Source organism: Cibotium barometz, chromosome 2 (assembly GCF_041138505.1).
Source record: "Cibotium barometz isolate CiBa-2024 chromosome 2, ASM4113850v1, whole genome shotgun sequence".
NCBI lineage: Eukaryota > Viridiplantae > Streptophyta > Polypodiopsida > Cyatheales > Cibotiaceae > Cibotium > Cibotium barometz.
The window spans coordinates 39,357,799-39,366,414 of record NC_141047.1 but is presented as its reverse complement, the minus strand read 5'-3'; positions in this window follow the sequence as shown (position 1 = coordinate 39,366,414).

Sequence of the window (8,616 nt, the reverse complement as noted above, 5' to 3'; positions counted from 1 at the left end):
GTGTGTTCACACACATCACTGCCTATATATATGGCAACAAATCTCCCCTGGGAGTGATGGTGTGAAAACGAGAGCTGGCACTCATGTATAGGGAAGTGCCATGCCCGAAGTAGATCAGTCCACAAAGGGGAGCAAGCCCAAAGCTTTACAGAAAGCTTCGAACTTCTCATCATGAGGAAGCGCCTTTGTGAAAAGTTTGACGAGGTTGTCTTGTGTTGGCACATAGGCCAAGCTGATCTCTCCTGCTGAGAGTCTCTTCTCCCTGACATAGTGATAATGCACCTCAATGTGCTTTGTGCGAGCATGAAAAACTGGGTTTCTTGCAACTGCCAATGCGCTCTGATTGTCAGTGTAGATAGAGGTGACATACTCTTGTCCAACACCCAAGTCAGCCCCATAAGCCGTCTGAGCCACACACACTCAACCGTAGCTGTGAAAGCTGCCCTGTATTCAGCTTCACAACTAGAAGTGGCCACAGTAGGTTGCTTCTTGCTCAACCAAGATATGCATGAGCTACCGAGCATGAAACAAAAACCACTTGTGGACACTCTTGTGTCATAGCAACCAGCCCAATCTGATTCCGAAAAAGCATGTAAATCTGGCGACCCCGGCAACGATCCCCCCTTGGGATAAAACAACCCAAGATGTATGGTGCCACTCAAGTAGCGAAAGATGTGTTTAACTGCCTTCCAATGCTGAGACCCTGGGCTATGCATAAACCTGCTCACCTGTGAGACTGCAAAATGAATGTTCGGCCTCGTAATGCATACATAAATGAGGCAACCAACAGCTGTCTGATAGAGTGTGACATCAAAGTGATCTCCAGCATCATCATGAAGCCTCAACTTCAAACCTGTCTCCATTGGAGTAGCAATAGGCTTGCAGTCTTCAAGGCCAAATCTTCGCAACAATGTCTCAATATACTTTGTTTGACACAAAGCAATACCTCCATCACACTGCTTAAATTGTATCCCCAAATAATGATGCAAATGCCCCAAATCTTACATCTCAAAAGAGGCATTCAAATCAGCCTTAAAATCAGCAATATGACTCTCATTTGTTCCTGTGAGCAGCATGTCATCGACATAGAGAGCAATGATTAGATGTACATCATCCACACATTTAACATACAAAGTGTTTTCTGTTGGACTATTCTGAAAACCATGTGCAGTCAAATATGCATGTATCTTTTCATACCAAGCTCGTGAAGCTTGCTTTAAACCATACAAAGCCTTTTTCAACCTGCACACTTTGTTTTCCTGCCCTCTTTGAACAAAATCACGAGGCTGCGATACATACACCTCCTTATGCAAATCTCCATTCAAGAACGCAGTCTTTATGTCCAACTGATGTACATTCCAACCATTATGAGCTGCCAATGCACAAATGCTATGAATGGTAGTCATACGACAAGTGGGAGCAAAGGTCTCATCAAAATCAATGCCCTTTTCTTGAGCATAACCCTTTGCAACAACAAGTCTAGCCTTACAACGATCAACACTGCCATCTGGCTTTAGTTTCAACTTAAAAACCCACTTACATCCAATGACCTTTTTACCAATAGGCAAATCACACAAAGACCATGTACCATTCTTCATTATAGCATCATATTCACTTTGCATTGCAGCCAACCAATTTTCTGATTTTTGTGCCTCATCAAATGAAAGAGGTTCTTCCTCTTCTTCACACATACTAGACACAGTCAAAGCATAACAATCTGATGTATAAGAGGCATGCTGAAAACCTGAATGAGTACGACTAGACATAGGTGCATCAATTTTACTATCACGCAAGGTTTGCACTAGCCATTTAGGCATACCTCTAGCCTGCTCATTTTTAGCCCTATCCTCATAAATTACATCCTATAAATCTACATCAGAAATAGGCTGATCTATGATGTCATTTGAAATCTGCATCTGCATAGGCTGAATATTTGCCTCATTAGGACCTACATTTGAATTCCCACCTGTAAACAGAGGCAACAACGTATCAAATACATCCTCTGAGCTTACACCTGTCTCTTTGGTACATGATAACAAAGGCTACACAGCATCTTCCATAAAAATAACATCTCGACTAATCAAGATACGCTTTGACTACGGATGATACAATCTGTAACCCTTGCTCTCAGCACTGTAACCAACAAAAATGCATTTGACAGCCTATCATCCAATTTTCTACGTTGTTGCACAGGCACTAAAGCATAGGCCAAGCAACCAAAGACACACAAGTGACCAATAGAAGGCTTCCTGCCATGCCAAGCTTCGTATGGAGTAACAGACTGCAAGGCCTTAGTGGGACACCTGTTGAGTACATATGCAGCACACATGACAGCCTCAAGCCAAAACGCATGTGGCAAAGCTTGGCTCTTGACCATACATCGTGCCATCTCCATAAGTGACCTGTTTTTCCTCTCAGCAACACCATTTTGCTGAGGGGTATACGGCACTGTACATTGGTGTTTTATCCCATGACTAGCTAGAAATGCATCAAACTCTTTAGACATGTACTCCCCCCCTCGATCAGAGAGGAGAGTGCCCACAGTACAATTGGATACATTTTCAACCATAAGCAAAAACTGTTTGAAGCACAAAAATACTTCGGACTTTGCCTTCAGTGGATATACCCATGCATGCCTTGAGTAATCATTAATGAAAATCACGAAGTACAAGTGTTTACTAAATGACGGAGTTTGCATAGGCCCACATACATCACTATGTACAAGTTGCAATTTGCAAGTGGCCCACACAGAACCATCCTTTGGAAACGCAGAACGTTGCATTTTGCCCAAAATACAGCCTTCACAAACATGTTTTAATGGTGCCTCAAGAGGGGGCAATGAAGCAATCATATCAAATTTCTGCAAACGCAGCAAACTAGCAAAGTTCAGATGACCAAAACGAGCATGCGATAGTTTTGCATCTGAAACTGCCTTTTCATCAAAAATTGCATTTGTTGAATCTTCCACACACTTGTCATAAGAATTGAGCCTATATAGCCCCGAAACAAGGTGCCAGATACAATAATCGTATCACCAGAAGTCAAATCATGAACAATACATCTGTCATCCACAAATTTGACTACAAGTCCAAGTCTAGCAAAGCGCAGAGACAGACAATAGATTCTTCTTTATCCCTGGCACATACAAAGCATCTGAAAGTGTGAAAGCGCTGCCATTTGCAGTAGTAAGCATAATTTTACCAATGCCCTTCACTGGGTAAGAAGCATTATTGGCACATGTGACAGTATTCCCATTAGGGATAGCCTCAAGACAAGTGAACATATCATGATGCGAGGTAATGTGCTTTGTAGCACCACTGTCAAAATACCATACATCAGAGTCAACAGAAACTGCCAAACATGCATCATGTACAGATGGGTCATACTGGCAATACACGCTAAACGCCCATTCTATATCCTGCACAACATTTGCAGAATCTGCATTTGTAGAAGCATCCGCTATTGTGGCTGCATTTGACTCTTTCTTCTTTGCCTCTTTAGCCTTTAGCTTAGGGCAATTCTTAATGACATGATCAGTTGCCTTACAATAGTTGCACCTGATCTTTTTCTTGCCTTTATCAAGAGCCTTCTCAGACCTATTGCTGCTACCTGTGGAAGGAGAAGAAATTACAGACCTACTAATAGGAGAAGAAACAGTGGAAGGGACTGCCTTACCACTTCTTCTCTGCTGGGCAGCAACAAATGCCTGATCAATTGCACGCTGCCTAGCCCTGTTTTGCCTGGACTGCGCTTCTTGCAAGAGCTTATTGACTAAAGTATCATACTTGACAACATCAGGTGTCTGTCCTCAGTAACAAGTCTCCACGTGGAAGCAAAAATCTGATATGACTCAGGTAAAGCATCAAGAACAGTCTGCACAAGAGAATGATCAGGAATAATCTCACTTGCAGAAATCAACTGTTCCCTTGAGATCTTTAATCTCAGCAAGAAAAACATTCATGTCATCATCTTCCTGCATAATCTTCGATTCTAGCTCTTTACGCAGGTAAGAGATTTTGGCCTCGTTACGACCTGCATACAAACCAGCTAGAATATCCCAAGCATGTTTTGCTGTTTTAGCTGAACGAATATGTGGAGTGATGTTACATTTGACAGAAAGTGCAATCAAGCCATGAGCCTGCGCATCTTTACCACCATCCCAACGAGCTTGTTCAACAGTGGGGGTAAAACAGCAGCAACAGTAGAGTTGCTAGAACCTGCAACATCCTCAAACAGATCTTACATCCACAAAACCTTGACGTACATCCATTCCCTGCACAATGTTCCACACTCCTTTTGCAACCAAAACATGCTGCATCATATATGCCCAAAGTGGGTAGTTGTTGTCTCCATCCAATTTGTCATCAGCTAGACAACATGCGAAATATATCATTGTTGTTATTAGCCACCCATGGCCACTGACTGAAACTGATGCAAAAGCTACAATGAAGCAAAACTAAACAGAAAACAACTCGTGCTATGTAGCACGGTCCACAATAGAATATGTATGCCTGTTTTGCAGAAAACTGCACTGTCGAAATTTCTCAATCGGAGAACGTGAGTCGGAGGGTGCTAGCGGCATAGCCCTAGGAGCCGATTGCCTGCTCTGATACCAATTGTTGGAATTAGGGTTGCAAGAAAGCACACAAAGCTTCGAGAAGAAGAAGCAAGAAGGCACACAACACACAATGTATTAGATTGTGTCAATATACAAAAGATAAGTTAGCCCTACTAAGAGTGATGGGCGTATATACAAGCCGGGGGAAAAAACCTCTAAAGAGGAAAAAAGTGCCCCGGCATTAGGACCTCAATGGAAGGCTTCTTGGGCCCTTTTATTTGGCAGTTTAAGGGAGTCAAACCTTTTCTCTTAAGAAGAAACGTTTTCTAATTAGAAGCTTCAAAACGGCTACTTTATTCGAATTTGAATTTTGGGGGGAAAATGGAATTTAAAATCTAGCGGATAAAACCATATCATGTAACATATCTATGGAAAGCTCTTGATGCGTAGATCACGGATCTATAATCTCCGCTCAAATCGGAGCTTGTATGTAGAAGTTATGGAGGTCCGAAAATTGTAAAATTGCCCCCCCCCCCCCCCCCCCCCCCTTTTGGGAAAAAAGTGCACCCTTTGACCACTCTTACACCTCTCTTAAAAACCCAACATTTCAGTCCACATGGCAACCCCCCATTTGGCTATTCCTTAATCACCTTGATTAGGCTTGGGCAAATTAAAGGGCCCAAGAAGACCCCATTCACTTCCTAATGTGGTCCTAAGTGTGTTCACACACATCACTGCCTATATAAATGGTAACAATAATCTTTCCTAGTCTTATCTTAGTGTTTCCTGTTGGTCTCATTAGCTCAACAGGACATAGATGTGTCTTTTGAGGGGTTTACTTAAAAAATTCATATCATGTGAATGGGAGCAGTATTTTAGCATTTCTTTTCTAAGGCATGTCTTCATGAATGTGGTAATCAGATTCTTAGAAAATTATCTAAATGATAAAAGTAACATTAAATATAATTGATAAATCACCATAAGTAGAGGTATATCCAGCATTATAATGTAGAAAGGTTACGAATTTACGAAGTAGGTTCCTACATGCAAGAAAAAAAATGATCTCAACTCATTTTATAAATTTCTCCTAAACCTTACATACTATTTAAAAGATGAGAGAGATTTTTCATGACAAATAAATTATTGCATCAATTAAATTTCCTTCTTAAAACCTCTTTTTAGCTATTGAATCTTTGACACCCAATATATGACAATAGTAAGAGATTATATGGTGATTTAATTTAGTTATACTAATAAATCAAAGTCACCACTAAAGTAATTGATCAAGAATTCATATCTAAACATTTTAATTTAGTTAGAAGACAAGGTGATGGTCTCAACTTTCAAAACTACATTGATAACAAAATAGCATATATGAACCCTTGCTTATATTTGGATCATCTAGTAAGAAACTTATGAAAATAATGTTTATTATTATATCAAATGACTAGATATTCCACTTAAAGCCGTATGCTAAGTTTAAAAATATGTGAAATAGTTTCTTACTCTATAGTAATGAATATGGTTCAAAATTTGTAAACTTTTTATCTAAAACAAAGTTCCTAAAAGGATAGGTGTATATGTGATTGGCTCTCACAAAATGCACCACCAAAGCATAACATTGTACAAACTATGTGTGTAAGGTTTGGTCCTAGTCTATGATTGTTTGATTAGCTATAAAAATCCTCAAAGTTATTATTATTTTAGATAGCTAAATACCTTAAAATTTTCATTTAGACCTAAGATAGATTACATTACACCATAGATATGTTTATGAAGAAATGCACATCCAAAAAGGTGAATCTGTTATAGGTATATATTTTATCATATTTTTGATGCATAATAATCATAGAAAAATATGCTTGATTTAATGTGTGTAGAAATGAGCTTAATGAGATGTACGAATGTGCACGAGGTTATTATATGTGCGAATGTGCACAAGGTTATGAGTTATTTTTATTGGCCTCATGCCAAATGTTTGTATAAATTATTTATGCACACTTGTGCATGGCGTTGCTATATTCCTAGCACATATGCTAGAAGAGTTTTGATTATTTACACTTAGTGTGTGAACAAGCTCTAGTGCTTGATATATTTTTATAAAAAGTGTAAAAGAAAAGCCCAAATTTGTATGCACAACTATTAATAACTCCTTGGGCTATTTATTGAATACAATTCTCAAAATAGTTAAGTCGTGAAAGTGGGAGCTACACGCTTGTTGAGGGGGCATATTGCACCCACCATTGGTCTCTTGTATGGTACCTTCTACTCTATCTTTTGTTGAAAATTTATTTTATGCATATTTTAGTCGATTTGTATTCAATTAAATGGTCATATTCTTTGGATTATTTGATTTTTGCATTATTCTTCATCAAGTATTTAAAGATCCCGTGACAATGGTATTAGAGTAGGGGATACTTTGACTTGAAGAATACAGGAAAACTCTTTAAAATCCAAAGGGCAGAGTACTGATAAGCTCAAGGACGTTTGGACAAAAATTGGAAGGTTCATGTTGGGAAATTTGTGGACGCTTGGATGAAGTTTTTGATCAAGGGATGGGAGTAAATCATCACCTTCTTCTTGAAACCACCCTACACAAGTAGAAAGCCAAGCTTCAAGAATTTAAAGTGGTTTTATTCTATGTTCATTCTTTCTCAAATCCAACCATATGGATGGATTCACCATAGTCGAAAACCCTTATCCCCATTTGTTTTTACAAAGCCCTATTATAATCTTTGATTAAAGATTTTTAAATAAAAGCTTTGATATAATAGTTACAAAACCCCCTCCCCCTTATGCGCTGGTGGCGGCGATTATGGGCTGCCAATTTCTAATTTTTATTTCTTACGTTGCCATTGCTGCTGACTGTCCTGGCTATTATCCATTCGTTGTTGAGAAGATTCTTTAAATAACTTTGGTATAAATCTTTACCTTCTCTACTATTATTAAAAAGAAGACGAAGAAGAAAAAAAAAACAAAACCAAGCTTTGTAATAAAGCTTTGATTAAAGATTTTCTTTTAAATTTTAAAAAAAGTCTTTTTTTTTCCATAAGCGCGGTGAATTGAATTAGAATAGAACAAAAATTACATCAGCTGGAGCATGGAGAGCATCCAGGGAGAAACCATAGTACCAGACAGGGGTGAATCTATAACCAGGATCAACCAACCAGGATACAACCAGTCAAGGGGGGCAGACAAAAAAAAGTCTTTGTTTCAAACGCCTGGACACTTTAGCTTTAAAACATTTAAAATTTTGGTATAAAAGCCTTATATCAAAAATATTATAAACCCTCTTTAGCTAAGTTATAAAGCTTTCAAAAGATTTAGATTAAGGTCCGATTAAAGCTTTACAACTGGCCGTCTCCGGGCTTTATCTCTTCTTTATTTTTGACTACTCTTGGTGTTTTCATTTTGACCAAAGAAAGCTATATTAGCTAAGAGCTAATCATATGGCTATATCTAGCTATTAAATCTATTCTTCTAGAGTTATAAATCTAAAAAGCTTTTAATCTTGTTCAAATATAAAGCTTATGTAGTAGTAAAACTTTAAGTGGCTTAAAACCTTGAGCATAAATTTTATGCAAGGGTTTTGAACGCTTATGTATAGTTATACCTTTATTTCCTTTGCAACAGCATGAATCAAGACCTTCTATAAACCAAGAGATCAGAGAAACAACAAGCAAAAACTTCTATCATGTGACCTTAAGGGCAAACCTATTCAAGAATTCTTTTTAGATTTGTATGTTTATAAAAACAAATAAATAAATTATGATGAGCTCTTCAAGTTTGAGGGACCCATGCCTTATGTACCTTATCAAGGTACTTATACAAGACTCAAGCCATAGATTTTGTCCATTGCTAGAAAGAATCACATGTACAAGTTTATTTTGTTTGACTTAGTTTGGATTATAGACTCTAGAAGACATGTTAGAAATTTTATCATGTCCTCTTTGTGTACATGTTAGTTCGCATGGAACTCCACTAACACAAGTGCACGATCACAACTCTTTCATTGAAAGGCTATACACTTAAATCCTATTTAAATTTGGAGATATTTT